General features: G+C 24.9%; 1 protein-coding gene across 2 annotated transcripts in view; it reads right to left on the reverse strand.

Annotated features, from left to right (window-relative positions):
• Positions 1–17,742, reverse strand: part of tws (protein phosphatase 2 regulatory subunit tws) — a 41,802-nt gene extending 24,060 nt beyond the window's left edge. For both annotated transcript variants that reach the window (XM_015321842.2, XM_015321843.2), the window contains exon 1: positions 17,052–17,742. The gene's annotated coding sequence lies outside the window, so the exon portion shown is untranslated. The remainder of the gene's footprint in view (positions 1–17,051) is intronic.
• Between the last annotated feature and the right edge of the window lie 3 nt (positions 17,743–17,745).

A 17,745-nucleotide genomic window follows, 5' to 3' on the forward strand; every position in this document is an offset into this window, starting at 1 on the left:
CTTCATTTAACCGTGAGAAAAGTAACCTAGATAATATTTCTTTTAAGTCTATCTCATTTTCTTTCTCCTTCTACCCCTCCCACATTCCTTTTGTTCTATCTTTTAATAATATCTTTCAAATATTATCTCACAAAAGCTCCTCGAATCAAAATTATCATCTCTCTGTGTCATTTTTTTCAATAAATTTTTTTCCTTTTTTTTTTTTTTTTGTACAGAACCACAAATACGTTATTGAATATTTTCTTTTTTTTTTTGGTTCAAATTTATGATTAATTGAATTAAATTATGTAAGAAGTTATCTGCAATTTATATAAATATTATTTGAAAATTTGAAATCAACTAAATAAAAGATGGCTACCATGTTTCTACCGAAACGTTAGCTACCCTAAGCATATTTTAAATGTTGTTTTGATTATTTTAAAAGGTTGTTTTTTTATATAAAAATGATTTATTTAATTATTATTAATAATAATTATATTTAAAAGTTTATATTATATATATTTTTCTCTTTAAGTTAACCTAAAAATTAGACTCTTATTTGATCGTATTTTAATCAATACAAAATCTAATTATCTTTAACGTCATTATTAAGATTGGTAGATTTATTTCTAATTTGGCCCAATTAAAATCCCGTCATTTTGTGGAATAATATTCTGAATTTCGTCAAGAGCTTTTTGCGAAATGAATATGCATAAGTATTATATAACACATACACACACACACACACATATATATATATATATATATATATAAGAATTAAATGCAATTTAAAAGAATGAAAATGAGAGAATAATAATAATAAGAATAATAATAATAATAAAAATCAAGAAAAATAATTTTTAAAAAAATATTAGGGGTCAAAAATGTTGAAAAAAGAAACCCCCCAAAAAATAAAAGAAAATCATAGAAACATTAAGAAAATGAATCGTTTAGTTTCTCACACATATCTACCTTCTCACACCAACACTCTCTATGTCATTCCTTCCCCCTTTACCATATAAAACATACACATACGTTTATGTATGTATGTATGTGTGTACAAGTACTGGACGCACGACGTCAGCAGCTGCTGCCGTTTTACTAACACGAGAAGCAAGCAAGCAGGGTCTTTTACGAGGTCGAGGGTCGATGGAACCTTTTGCACCTGTTCTGTGGTTGTTGGTGTTTGGCTGGCTGGTTCGTTGAAGGTGGTAACCTGCCCTAGCATCATTCTATCCACCAGCACCCTTTTTGGAGGCATCTTGTCTTTGACAACGTAGCCATTTTCAAAGTAACAAGGGAAAAGATGTTCAGGAATTTATTTAGGAGAGGGGGACGGAGGGGGGGGGGTAAATAAGAAATCAAGAATTAAGAAGATTAACATGAAGATGAATTAAGAAGATAAAAATGAAGATGAAGATGAAGAAAGAGGAGAACAAAATTAGAGAAGGAAAGAGATGAAGATGAGGATGAAGATGACGATGGAGATAAAGATGACGATAAAGATGAAGAATTAAAAGATGAAAGAGGAGAAGGAGGATGAAAAAAAGAAATTAGAGAAGGGACATTTAGGATCAATAGGGTCATGTGGCTTATTGACTTACGGAAGAGCGTGGTAAACGAAACGTAACGAGCCAGGCAAAACTATCATTCAGCTGCAACCATGAATGAAAATTATTCTTTGGCGTGGACAATCTTCTAATCCAATCCAAACGATACAATAGTATTACGGTAGTATATATATATATGTAGGGTGAATTATAAATTACGTTGAGGTAAAATATATTGTGGTATTCAATTACCCTTCTTTTACATGGTAATTTTTATTTTTATGAACAAACCAGACAAAATAAATTGACCAAAGATGCAGGTGTATTATGAAAGTGATATATAAATTTTTTATTGAAAAATATTAAAAGATATTTTAAAAAGTATGTGTGTTTGTGTGTTTATATTTTTATATATTATTTAATTATATTTCTAATATAAAATTAAATAAAATATTAAAAATAAAAATTTAATATAAAAATTAATATGATTTTATATTAAATATTTTTTAAATATTTAAAAAATATTATTTGTGTGTCTGCAGAGTCATGGAACGTTACACCTCTCGTCGTCGTCCTTAATCTCGAAGATTCAAATCGAAACTTTCAATCGAATTTGCTTCAATCACATCACAATAAATTGGATTGAATCGAACGCTCGATGCATTCTTTTCTTCTCTCTCTCTCTCTCTCTCTCTCTCTTTCTCTCCCTGTCTCTTTCAGTCTACCCTTCGTTGAGTACAATGCCAATTTTACGTACGAATAGCTTATACAAAAGGAAATATCTATTCCAGATATATATATATATATATATATATATATATATATATATATATAGATATATACAGTGTATCACAGAAGTCATATCCATTCCTATTCTAAATTTGGAATAATTGATAATTAATTGTAACGAAAATATCTTGACAACTTTCTATACACAGAAATTTATTATTAAAAATTAAAATTATATTAAATATATTTTTTTTATCTGATATATCTTATCTCCTTATCTTAATATATATAAATTACGTGTCACGTTGTTTGTCCGCAATGGACTCCTAAACTACTGAACCGATTTTAATCAAATTTTGCACACTGTGTGCAGTTTCATCCAACTTGAAAGATAGAATAGTTGATATCTCAATTTATAATCGCAATATTATTTGTTTATTAACAAAGAGTCATGATTATCTCTGTTAGTTCGATAAGATTTTAAAAGATGGCGGTATAAGGTAATTCGTTGACCTAAAGACGTGTGTATAGGACTTGATTGTGAGCCACAGCAACACGTGGCAGGGCACTTCTAGTACATGTATATTTTATCATATAGGTTATTTAATAAATTATTAAATATTTTTATAAAAATAAATATTAATTTTTCTATATTATCTATTATAAATATATATTTATTTTTCTGTGTGTATGTCTTATTCTTAATATTTTCGTTAAAGATAAAATTCCCGCCAAAAAAAAAAAAAAAAACTACAAAAATTTGAAATGAACGGTGTCATTAAAAATTGCACATAAAATATTTTAGAGTAATTTTTATTATTTCCGAAAAAATGATTAAATCAAAAAATACAAACATACGACGAGTAGTGTTTGTCGGTGATTTAAAGGTTACACATGTGTTTTCGATGTTTCATCACGATGATCAATCCAAACACGCTGCCATCTTTTTTTTTATTGCATACAAATGTTCCTTGTTTTAATTACGTAATTAGATAATAAAATCACACGTGAAAAGATTAAGTACGTTACTTCGAACAATTTGATTATACATTTTAAAATAAATATTTATTACGATCAAATTATTATTATTGACGATTTATACAGGATAAAAATGTCAAGTTTTGTAAATGATTTGAAAAATATAATTATACTTATTGATTATTTAAACATTGTTTTGACTTACAATTAAAAAAAAAAAAAGCAAAAGAAATAAAATAATTAAAAAAATTTGAATAAACAATAATTGATATATTAAAAATAATTAAATAAATTTTTGATTTATTCTTTGATTAATCATTTCAATTGTGCACATATGCATGTACGTATAGGTTAGGATGATCTAACCATGTTAATATAGGACATATTCGAGTTACATGATCAAGGAGGTGGGGGAATATTGTTTATTAATTAAATGAAAACTTCAGTTTCAAAGGCAAACAACAAGAGAATTCGTAGAAACGTGATACTCTTCGTAGAGAATAGAAATTTTGAAGGTAACGATAGAGAGAAAGAGAGAGAAAGAGAGAGAGAGAGAGAGAGAGAGATACGTTTTCCTTGACATATAAACTGGATGAATAAATTTGAAGTGTATAATAAGTAAGGTGGTACTTAACCATGTTACTGATTAAAACGTACACACATATGTATTTAGTACGTTAACAAAATCCTCATCAAACTAACCTTTAATAATGAAATTGTATAAAATTATTTACTGGCAAATAGAACACATTGCAATAACACTAATAACAATTTGTATATCATAGAGTGTTATATATCATCAACCATTGCTACCATAAAGTAACCACACACACACAAACACATATATTGAAAAATAAACTTTAATAAAATAATTAACAAACTAAAATCAAATTTTTAATTAGAATACAGTTAATTATTATATTATATTCACAATACTTTTTTTTATAAATAAAATTCAAGTTATATATACGTGTATTTAATAATTGATTTGTTATTATTGTTTGTTTTTTTTTTTTATTTGCAACACTTCTTTGTATTTTTTATTCGTGAATATTCAAACGTGTGTGAGTTAATTTAAAAAAGCATTTCATTGTTAAAAGGGATTCATAAAAAAAAAAAAAAGATTTACTGCATATTGTATAATCCTCGAAAGGAATGGATAGAAGAAGAATTAGAAGATTTATAGAAGGCACATATCACATCTCTACGTTTATCAAAGTATCTTTGTGTGAGTATATATATATATATATATATATATATATATATATATAGAAGCTATATCGAACAATAGCACACCCTTCGCTAATAAGAGATACAAAGCATAAATCCGTTTACGTATATTCTCCAGCTCACTGGTTAACAATGGATTCGTATCCTATCATTTACAATTAGTTCTCGTCCACTTTTGTTTGTATGATAAAATACACACACTACTAGGTTATCTATATATATATATATATATACATTTCTATTGTCATAGAAAAGCTTGGCTATATTGTAAAATGTATATATATATATATATATATTTATAAGGTGTCCTAATTAAAGAAGGCCACCTAAATATTTTCATTTTTAATTTATATATATATATATATATATATTATATTATATTATAGTAATAATTAATATATAGTATATAACTAATTACTATATATATACTATAATAATTACTGTATATATACTATTACTATACTATATATATATATATATATATATATATATATATATATATATATATATATATATATATAGTAAATAATTTTATATAGGTACATATTCAAATTTTAAATTTATAAAAAAAGATAATACAATAAAATATTAATGAAATTTCCCCCAAAAAAATTTTTGTTGTTGTAAAAAGGTGTACGTGCCGTTATAGAGGCCCTTTTGTCCAACATGTACCTAGAGTGGTGCACGTACTACTGTATAACTACTATACCCAAAGACACACAGAATTTTACGCGCTGATTACTTTAAAAGCACTCGCTCATTACTGCAACCCGTCAAGGGGTGCGTACATAAACGCGAGAGTAGAGAGGGGCTGTATTTACTAAACTGAAAGAGGTACATTATAGTTAAGCGTACTTAAGGGCTTTCTAGTGGGGTAAATGAAAACAGAGAACATTCGTTTATTTTCGGTCGATCTTTTTCTTCAAGGTGAAGGAGGTAATTGCAATTTTCTACCTCTCAACTTCACCCCATTTCACCCCACTTCACCCCCATTCACTTCTTTCCCTCTTATTTTATTTTTGTTTTTTTTTTGTTTTTGTTTTTCTTTGACCAGCCGTGACGAAACAGAACAGCTGTGCGATTAAAATGAATAAAGGGGAGGGCAATATGTGCGTTTGTTTATAAATTACGTCTCTCTTATGTATAATTAGACGCCATGATAACGTCCATGTTTGTTACGAAAATTATTTACTCCGTATAATTGGCATGTTATTTTTATTTATTTTTTTTTTTTTTTTTTTTTTTTTTAACGAGCACGATCAATTATAAGAAATTTTAAAACGAAAAGAAAACAAATATAATATATATAATTAATTTAATTATACAAAATTACATTTGAATTATGATAATTGTAAAATAGAAAATTGTAATAATAAAAGAAACGAATTTATGATACTTGTTAGATGGTAATTTGATTATTTGCTTATAACTGTATTTATTCATCAAATTTAAAAAAAAAAAATAAAGAGAATTGTAATAATAAAAGAAACGAGTTTAAAATACTTGTTAGATGGTAATTTGATTATTTTCTTTTAACTGTATTTATTATACAAAATTTTGCAATTTCTTTCAAATTGGGGTTAGTTTGAAAAGGCAAATTTCTAAATTCATTTGCTGCATATATATATATATATATATATATATATATATATATATATGGTGGTTTCCTATGCTAATTTCATTATCACCTTTCTTTACTAGTTTCTACTTTTACTCAGAGATGGCGCTAATGTTAAGTTTTATATTTTAAATATTAATTTTAAGAATATAACTTATTTCTATATATATATATATATATATATATATATATATATATATATATATATATTTTAAATATTATATAATAATATATATATTTCTTTAAAACTCCTAATATTATTTATTATTTAATATTATTAAATATTTTCTTACTTTTTTAAATACACTCATATTTATTTTTAGAAAACAATAACAAACCAAAATTATTTAACTCGATATTATTATTTTAATAAAAAAAAAATGACAAAATTTAAAAAATAGAATAAATAGAAAAAATATAATCAACTATTTCTACGATAGAGAAATCACATATAATAATAATAATAATAATAATAACTGAAGTTTTCTTCGTATTGATTATATCAAATATGGTGGAGACAGATTGTATTCTGAGAAAGAATTACGTCAACTTTCGACCCAACCCTCCTTCAAGAAAATGAATAATATTAAAAGATTATTCTTTAAGTAAATATGTTTGAAAAAAAAAAAATAATAAATAAATCACGATGAGAATATATTTCATTCAATGTCGTTAAGGAAGATCCTTTATTTTTTACACGTACCTATTATATATATATATATATATATATATACTCCCCTTTCTCTTTCTCTCTCATTCTCTCTCGAATGAGTATCGAAGTATGACGTAGTGAGTTCAACAGGTGTATCAGAGGTTATACTCGAATAAATTTAAGAAAGGGAAGAAAAAAATAATAATAATAATAATAAAAAAAAAGAATCTGATAAAATGAATATGAAATGAGACATGTAACATATCTCTAGCCCCCCCCCCTACTCTTCTTTCTATCTTTCTCTTTTTTTTTTAATTGTCCATATATATAACATATGTGTGTGTGTGTGTTTTAAATGTATCAAGAGTGGAACGACGAACGAACGAACAAATCCGAATTAATCCAATTAACGAACGACTAGTCCTGTGCATCCGTGATTGGTTGAAATAGTTACGTCATAGCAGTTGTGTTATACGATGGATCTGTATACGTAATAATAATCACTTTCATAAGAATATTATAATAATAATAGAAATGTATATAGATTTCAAATGAGAATCGTATTTAATTGACATTTATGAAAATATATTAATTACGTATATGCATCATCAACCAACCAACCAACCAACCAACCGACCAATCACGATTACGTTATAACAAATAATAAATAAACGAAGAAGTAATAGTTTACAGGTAGAAATTCTGAAGGATACAAATATATATATATATATATGTGTGTGGATGTGTAGATGTGTGTGTGTGCGTTAGGGTAACCCATTTACCTCCCTGGTAACGGGTGAATTAATGGAATCAGTTTATCGATCAATTGAACCAGCCGACTCTCCCTTTGGCGACGCAGTTCACTCTTATGATAGATTTCTGATAAAACGTCATCTATATATGTGAATAGTAATGTACTACATATGGTTTGGTATATAATAATAGCGATTTTCTGCACTCATATCACCTTTCTATCTATCTTTTTTTCTGTTTCTTTCATTCTTTCTTTATTTCTTTCTTTTTCTCATGGTGGTTATCTTGAAAGATAAAAAAGGGAGTAAAATGAAGAAGGAAAGAAGAAGCACTTTGAAAATTCGTCCATCAATGTTAAAAACACTGTAAAAGTGTAAAATGTGATTCTTATGTTTTGTTTTGTTTTGTTTTGTTTTTTTTTCAAATTAATTTTACAAATGGACGTTATTATCGTATTTAGGGGTTGAATGAAATCGATTATTTTTGAAATAAAAATATTACAAATATAATAATAAAATAAATAAGATATATAATATATTACGTAATATAATTATTATTATTTATTATTAATTGGTATTAGGAACTAGGAAGTTTATTGCCGCAAATACCAAATCCCGCCATTGTTCCCTGTCCCTTAGCGCGATCCTTTCATTCGCGAATATAATTATTAATATTATATAATAATAAAAATAATATAAAATAAAATAAATAATATTTTTATTTATTTTACGTGTTTATTTTATTTTATTTTATTATATTTATACGTGTAATTTAACTAAAGAATTTTGAAATAAAAAATCGAATTTATTACATCGTTTAAACAGATTATTGAGCAAACATTTTAAATGAACAAAAATTACTATTCAAATTAGATTTAAATAATTAAATTAATTATGATCTATCGACGCATATATGTGTTTGTTTATATTAATATAAAATAATGTAAAAATATATTTATATTAATTAATTAAATTAGATTTTTCTAAAGAAAAACTTGAATTATTAAATATTGGAATGTCTGGCAGGGGACGTGGCTTAGCAATTCGACCTATCTACTGTAATTTTAAATTTAACCACCAGATAGCGTATTCAAGAGCAAGAGATCCCACGTGTGACGTAGCAATTCGACCTATCTACTGTAATTTTGAATTTAACCACCAGATAGCGTATTCAAGTGCTAGAGATCCCAATAATTTATTATTAGTATCTAGTTAATAATAAATAATTTAGTTTGTACAAAATACTTTAGTTAAAAGTATTCACCAATCAAAGGGGGTTAAACATTTTAATAGTAAGATCATTGTTTTTAAATATTATTTTCAAACACAACACAATACGAATTCAACGAATCACGGAACACAGTTATGGATGAGATTTATTTAAATAAATTCGAATATTGATGATGATGATGATGATTTGATGAATAATACTTGTTTTATATCTTGTACATATGTGTTCTCATTTTTATTAGATGATATATCATCCAATTTGCAATTGAAACTAATATTAAAACGATTAGTATATTTACGACTGTTTTAATTGCATCGAATTAGAACGGCAACGTTGTTGAAGATCAAATTTAATTTTACCGGTTCGTATGTCTATACATACATACATACATACATACATACATACATACATACATACATACATACATACATACATACATACATATATATATATATACAAACGTATAAGAAATAGATAAGAATGTATATTACAATGAAATTTTTGTTTGTATAACATTGATTCGTTATGCGTTTCATGTTAAAAAGGTCAAGAAATTACACTATAAACATTTGTAGAATTTTTTTTTTATTACCCAATGAATTTTTATTTTGACAACGGTTGTAATCAAGAAAAAAAAAAAGAAATATGGCTGTATTTATTGCGTATTATAAAAAAAAAAAAAAGAAACAGAAAGATTTTGAGATTATTTTTTTTGATTTTATTGTAATTAATAGAGACTATTGTAAATAGATTAGTTTATTTATAAAAATTGTGGTTTTAAGAATATAAACTAAGAAATCAAAAATAACGTTTTGTGAATTTTTGTTTTGTATTTAAAATACAGATAGTTGACAAAAAAAAAATCCAAGGATAATTTTTGTAAGAAAAAGATCAATTTTTTAGAAATATGGGAAAAAAGGTTGAAGAATACAGTGGGTAGAGATCATTAGAATTTGATATTTCGACATGGTTTTTTTTTTTTGAAAATAATATTTTACGATTTTACAAAATTTTTTTAAGGTTATCGTTAACACATAATATAAATTAAAATAACATTAATATATAAAATATAATATAAAATAGTATAAAAAATAAAAATAAAATTACATTAACACTAGATATACAACCATTTTCAGTATACCACCATTTTCTACCACACTAGTCAAAATGACTAATGTATAAAATAAAAATACTTTTTGAGGCTTCCAGTCTTGATTTACTCTTAAAAATTAACACAAAAAATGTTAAACAATAATAATTTTAATAGATAAATAGATTTATATAGATATTTTTAAATAACAAAACAATTAATTATATTTACAGAAATCAAATGTTACATGTGTTAAGTAGAAATTTTGAATTAAAAATGGCCCAACCAATCAAAATGACTGGTCTGGTATATCTAATGTTAAAAATTGGTCAATAATTATTTAAACGATGTAATAAATACGAATTTATATTTTAAAATTCTTTACTGAAATTACACGTATAAATATATATCTATATATGTATATGTATATTCAAGAAAAGAGAAAAAAAAAGAAAAAGGTATCCCCCTTTTTTTTTTATCGATTTTCTCAAACGACTTGGCTATCAACAGGTGTCGTCCTGATAAAAACCACCGTAACGAAGTATTGATTTTACGCAGATCGAAATGTAAAATAATATACAGTTGTTAAACGGCACATTCCTTTAGCAAAGGAATAAGAAAAGGGGGAGGAATAAAATCAAATAAAAATCACGTCTCAAATTACATATATATATATATATATCTGGAAATCATTCGAGAAACAAATTTCTTATCTATCAAAATTAAACTGTATTTAAAATAACACGCAAACACGCGATAATAATTTACGAATTATTGTAATATGAATTGTAATGTATGTAAACTTCGTTACGCGATTTATTTTTATTTTCAAAATGAAACGAACGAGATTAGATGAACACCGTACAAGAAGAATATTATTATTATTATTATTATTATTATTTTTTGCTGCTTTAAATGATACTCGAAAAATTCTTTCGACCAATCCGTCCCGCCATTTTAAAAAAAGGATTCCTAAAAGCGTGCGAAAGTTGGTACTATGCCAAGTTTTATATTAAAACTTTTAAAGCTTCTTTGTCTTTCAGAAAGATTTCAAGAAAAAAAAATAGAAAAATAAAAAGAAAAGAAGTAAAGTTTTGTCTGACAAAAAAAAATTTTTCTTTCTTAATCTGTTTCTGTAAAAAAAAAAAAAAGAAAAAAAAATACAAAAAAGGCATTAAAAGTAAAATGGCAAAGGGAATTGCATTTGAATTTGAATTTGAATTTGGATAAAAGAGTCGATCATTTTGTATTAACTAGAAAAAAAAAAAAAAAAAGAAAAGAATTACAAAATATAAAAATAGACACGATGAAAAATGTATATTCGTTTTTATACAGTAGCATCATATAAAATGCATTACCAAAGAAGATATTAAAGTCAAAGTCGAAGCCGTTGTATACTCAGGTGTGGCTGATGTCATTGTGTACTCATAACTACTATCGTTTGTACTACGTTTTGTTATATACGATATATATATATATATATACATATTAGTTATATATGTATATATATTTAATATGTATATATGTGACGACTGAAGACAGTAATTAAAATTTAATAGAAAGGATTATGTTATATAGATTCACATTTCTCCAAGGATTTCACAGCTTCTATTGTAATATCTCATCTTTAGATCTTTCTCCTTTAACTTTAACTCTTCCTAATATCGATTTTCTTTAAACAATATAACTTTTATAAAATATTTCGTTTAATTCGTTCGAGTATCATCAAAATATTCTAAAGAAAAAACGAAAGAAATTACAAAAGATCCATTAATCTTTTTTTAAAAATTGAACAACACAACGTTAACTTTTTTGTTGGTGTTCATTTAAAAATTAGGTTAGGTCTTTGTTATATTTATTTCTTTGTTTTTTTCTGTAATATTAATTTTATATTAGTTTGGAATATTAATTTCTATTATTTTTTTAATATTAATTTCTATTATTTTTGTAACATTTATTTCTATTATTTTAGAATATTAATTTCTATTATCTTTGTAATATTAATTTCTATTATTTTCGTAATATTAACATTGTATTTTATTTATTTTCTTTTTGTAATATTAATTTTGTATTTTATTTATTTTTTTTTTTATAATATTAACATTGTATTTTATTTATTTTTTTTGTAATATTAATTTTTATTATTTTGGAATATTATTTTTATTATTTTGGAATATTATTTTTGTATTTTATTTACTTTTTTTGTAATATTAATTTTTATTTTTTTGGAATATTAATTTTGTATTTTATTTATTTTTTTTGTAATATTAATTTTGTATTTTATTTTTTTTTTTGTAATATTAACGTGGTATCTTAATCTCAAGGAGTATCACATAATCTTTGGTGATAAAAATTGAAAAAAAAATATATTCTTAAGTAAACATATCCTACATAGTATATATATATATATATACATGTATAGGTTGGTCCAGCGATCAGAAATAAAAAAAAAGGAACCCCATGAGACATAGGACGTCTCCCGAAACTTATTTCTTATTTACGAACTAGTGTCAATATAAAATTTAGGATAGATAATATACTCTTTGGTAGAGAGAGAGAGAGAGAGAGAGAGAGAGAGAGACCTTTTCTTTTTCTTTTAGGTTTTTTACTATCTACAAGAAACTATGACAAAAAAAAAGAACCAAGAAATCCATCCTCTTTCAATGTGGGAAAAAAAAAGAAGGAAACTGAACCCGAGGACAGAAAAAAAAGGACACGTGTTGTAAAACGATATTATTCCTAGTGATAAAACTTTGTTACCGTTTGAAAAATAGAGAAAGAAAATAATAGAAACAAATAAAGACAGAAAAAAGAAAGATAAGAAGAAGAAGAAGAAAAAATCGATCGATGTTCCATCGACTTCGATCAAAATGATCGAACAAGGAAATAAAAGAGAGAGAGAGAGAGAGAGAAAGTTTTATTCTTGAAAAAAAAAAAAAAAAAACCTTTTGAAAGCACGCAATTTGTCCTTTATTTCTACCTTTTACATAAAAGATAGAATTATTTATAGTATGCGACAACACGATTGGATCCTTTCAAATTTATACAGGTGGTATATATGGTATTTCTGTCTTATCATTAAGTATGAACAAAAGAATTGATGATCTTTAATTCAAAATTAAATTAAATAAGTTCAATAAAATTAAATCAATTTAAAAAATGATTAACCATAAATTGTTTATTTGTAATTTAAATAAATAATCTATATTGGATTTATATTATTTTACATTATTTTATATTTTTTTTATATTTATAATATTTATAATATTTATTTTATATTATTTTTATATTAACTTATTTAATAATATTATTATTAATTAAATTTAATTATTATTATTTATTACTATTAATTAGTATTAGTAATTATTATTATTAATATTAATTATTATTAATTTATTATTATTAAATAATTAATTATTAAAATTAATATAATAATTAATATTATTATTAAATAAAATATAATTAAATAATATTTAATACTACATTATATATATATATATATATATATATATATATATATATATATATATATATATAAATATATGTAATTATGTATGTTATTATACTATGTAAAATAAATTAAGCAATAAAATTAATATGTGAAAGTTGAATGATAAAATATTAAAAACAATTAAATTTTAATTAACTTTCTCTCTCTTAATACTATTTTCTAATATTTTTTCCTAATACAATGAACATCGAACAACAACAAAATGGCGCATCCCCTTTAAGTTCAGTTATATATATACGGTAATAGAAAACAAAGTCTAATGGCTCTATAAAAAAAAAAAAACACAATGGCGAAGTTATCTTTTTTTTATTATTATTATTATTATTTTTCAAAACACAAACTTATAAGAAAAAAAAAAAGAAAAAAAGAAAATAAAAAAGTAACGTAAGTTCAGGAATATCGATCGTTTTATAAAACTTTTAAGGTTAACTTAAAAAGTGATACGACTAATTTTTCAAAGTAGAAGAAGAAGAAGAAGAAGAAGAAGAAGAAGAAGAAAAAGAGGAGAAAGAATGAAAAAGAACGATAGAGATAGAGATAGAAAATTTATCGTCTTATTTGAACGATGCAAAATATCATAATGTGATAATACTATATCAATATTACGATAGGATAACTAGATAGTAAGAAAAAATGGTTGTTCCTTTTTTCGTAGAAGGTTCCTAATATTATCTTAAGTAAATATAGATAGTATATGTTCCCAAAGCTCGACAACCTCTTCAACGAACAACAAGATGTCTTTTTTCTCTTTCTCTTTCTTTCTTTCTCTTTCGACGAATATCGATCCTTCTATATTTCTGGCCTGCGTAAAAGCACTCGACAAAATACATCCTAACTATATATATATATAGTTTATTAGTTAGTTACCTTCGCTGATTCTTCCTTGCAATATAAATGCATACAATATATATATATATATATATATATATATTAATTTTTATTTTATTATTAATAATTTTTTATTATATATTTATTATATTACTTTTTTAAATATTATTAGTATTTTATACATATATATTATTATATTATATTATTAATTATAATATTTAAAAAAATTTATTATTTATTATATATATATATATATATTATATAATATTACATATATTTTTATAATATATATATATATATATATATATATATATATATATATAATATAATATTACATATATTTTTATAATATTATATATATATATATTTTTTATAATTTATTTATTTTTATTATATTATTCATTATACTTATTACTTTTACTATATTATTATTATTATTATTATTATATTAATAATAATAGTAATATAATAAATTAATAGTAATATAATACAAAAATATTTTATATATATATATATATATATATATATATATACTGCATTATATGTATGCATTTAAATTGTAAGGAAGAGTGGCGAAGGTCAAAGAACGATGATTGGAGGAATCACGCGTTAACTAATCATAACCGCGAAAAATTCGAAATCGTGTAAATCTTCTTTTTTTATTTGTTCTTCTACTTCTTCTTCTTCTTCTTTTTCTTTTTCTTCTTAGCTATAACCTCGATTAGGAACTTACGAACGAACTATGAAAATGTATAAGAGAAGGACCAAAGGAAAACCTTGGCCCGATTCGTGTACTCAAGTTATGAGACGATGAACATGCGAAAGAGTAAAAGAGAATCACTATGCGATGACGATATTTAAACAGAACGTGCTTTTCATCGATCGATGAACTACCAACGACGAGAAATATCTTAAGATAATATCTTTGTTAGAACGTATAGGATAGTTTTGACCGACAATGATCGCACGCGATCGTTTTAAGGTATTCTTGACCATGTTCAATCAATACACTTACATATAACACACACATATATATATTATATGAAAAAAGAAGATGAAAAAAAAAAATACAACAAAAATCGTAATATTAACAAAAAAAGAAGAGCATCAACCTGACAAGGGCAAGGGTCTAAATATTGTAGTTTCAAGGTCAAAATACAAAACTGACCGTTCCTAGAAAAATAAAAAAGGAAAAGAAAGAAAGGAAAAAGATCACACACCACGTGGTACGTAACTCTATGCTACCAACGTGCTGTGAATAATAGCAATGGGATGGGATGGGACTAGCTAATCGTGTAATAGTAATAAATATGTATACACACTTGATCAACTACAAGGAGATATAGTTTTCTCTATACACGCATAATATTCCCTTTTTTCCTGTGCATTAGCAATACTAATTCTAATGCTGTTCACACACAAACACAAACACACACACACATACATATATATATATATGAAATTATTCTTTACTGTGTCGTCATTCTGTAATTCGTTTTGACTAATAATACAATAGAAATTGATTTATAATATTTTTTTTGAATATGATAATGCATTTAATTAAAATGCCATTAATGCACGATTCCCCCATCAAATTATTTTGATATATTATATGTATTGTATTTTGAAATATAATACTTAGAATATTAATATGGACAAAATACAAATATTGCTTTATATAGATTATAATGTAATTATAATATAATTTAATTTAATTATATATAGTAAAATAATAATAATAAATTATATATATATATATATATATATATATATATATATATATATAAACATAAGGTAATTTATATTAAATATAAATTAAACAAGAAATTTATAAAATTATTTTTATAAATATTTCTAAAAAAATATAAAAAATTATAATAAATAGTAAAATAAATAATATATATATATATATTAATAAAATAATATTAATTTTATTCCACAAGATAAAGATATATGAGATGAATGTGATCTACGTTTGTATCTAATAGAATAATTCGAACGTATTAGGGGGGAAAAAAATACAAAAAAAAAAAATAACTAAAAAGAAAAAAATAACTAAAAAGAAAAAAAGAAATAAAATAGTAAAACCCACCAATTGGTTCATTTCGTACCCCCGAGTTTTATTAACGTTTTATTAACGTTTTATTTACGTTTTATTTACAATGTTATATGTTCAACATGCATCGCAGGTAGCTTTGTTTCGTAGCTTAATTTCATCGTGCTTACGTACTTTTGTTATTTTTTTTATATACGATCTTGATCTTATCATTCTGTAATTTACTTTTACTATATAAAACTCGATAGAGAGACGACAACACTCTTTTATATCAGGTATTACGCGAAAGCAGTAGAAAAGAGGGTTACACCTCTTTCGTTCTTTTAATAAAAGAATTATCGTCGATGTAAGGGTGAGAGAGAGTGAGAGAGAGAGAGAGTGAGCTTTGAAAAACCACCCCTAAAGTTATTTTTTTTTTTATTATTATTTTCTTTATTAAACACGAACAACTTAAAGATATATTTTATCTAACATAAAAAAAAGAGTATTGAAAAAAAAAGAATAAGAAAAAGAAATACCGGGAAAAGTTACTCGTAGTGTTCAAAGAATGTTTCGAGAAAAATAAAAGAATTATGTCGGAGTATTCTGGTTGAAAGGGTCCACACCTACGTAAAGGTTCTTCTCAAGGCAACGTTTAAAGTATTCTTTTAATAATAAGAAAGAAAAGGATGAATGATGAAAAGGAAGAAGAAAAACAGGATAGGAGAGAAAGCCAGACTTTCTCGAACGTAAAGACCTCGCCGACAAGGTAAGAAGAAAAATAAGAAGAAGAAGAAGAAGAACGAATGAATGAATGATGAAAATTATATGCAATCGTTTCATTTAAAAAAATAATATATAAACTTACCGTATCTCGATCAGTAGGAAAGCACGAAAAGCACACGCACTTTTCTTCCTCTTCTCGTAAGTGTTCTCGTCTTCTTTCGTAACACGTGAATTCGAAAAAAAAATTACACCACTATGATGATGATGATGATAATAGTAATAACAAAATATTAAATAAATAACTCGTAAAAGAAATAAAATGCTTGTCTAGGATGAACAAACTACGCATCGAGTCTTGTGTTTAATTTGTACACATGGTGAAACGCGTTAAAGCGTTCTAACAAACACCGACGACGAACAATCATGACGACGATGATCGTTCTTTATAGATTAATCGATGACATATATATATATATATATATATGTATATAGTAAAAACATGAACTACAACCACCGAAAAAAAAAGGTATTACAATAATCTCGTTGACGGATGTCAAAATAACGTTAACGTGACAACCGAGATTCGTCTTACGCGAACTGGTGTTTACTACTGAAACGATGATAACGCGCCGACGTGACTCTCCTCTCGAATCCCCAACGAATCGGGGGACAAGGACCGGGGTACCCGAGCCGCCACTTCCGAACAGAGTGCAACAGTTCGCTCGATCGAAGCGCCACCACGGGGTTGTCTATTTGTCTTTTTCTAGGCCTTCGGCTAAAACACGAGGGAAGGAATTGACGTCGTGTTGACTACTCGAGTCACTGCCCGAGTCTGT

This window comes from Polistes dominula, unplaced genomic scaffold (assembly GCF_049000335.1).
Source record: "Polistes dominula isolate Pdom_NZ unplaced genomic scaffold, Pdom_raw_medaka contig_49, whole genome shotgun sequence".
NCBI classification, from domain to species: Eukaryota; Metazoa; Arthropoda; class Insecta; order Hymenoptera; family Vespidae; genus Polistes; species Polistes dominula.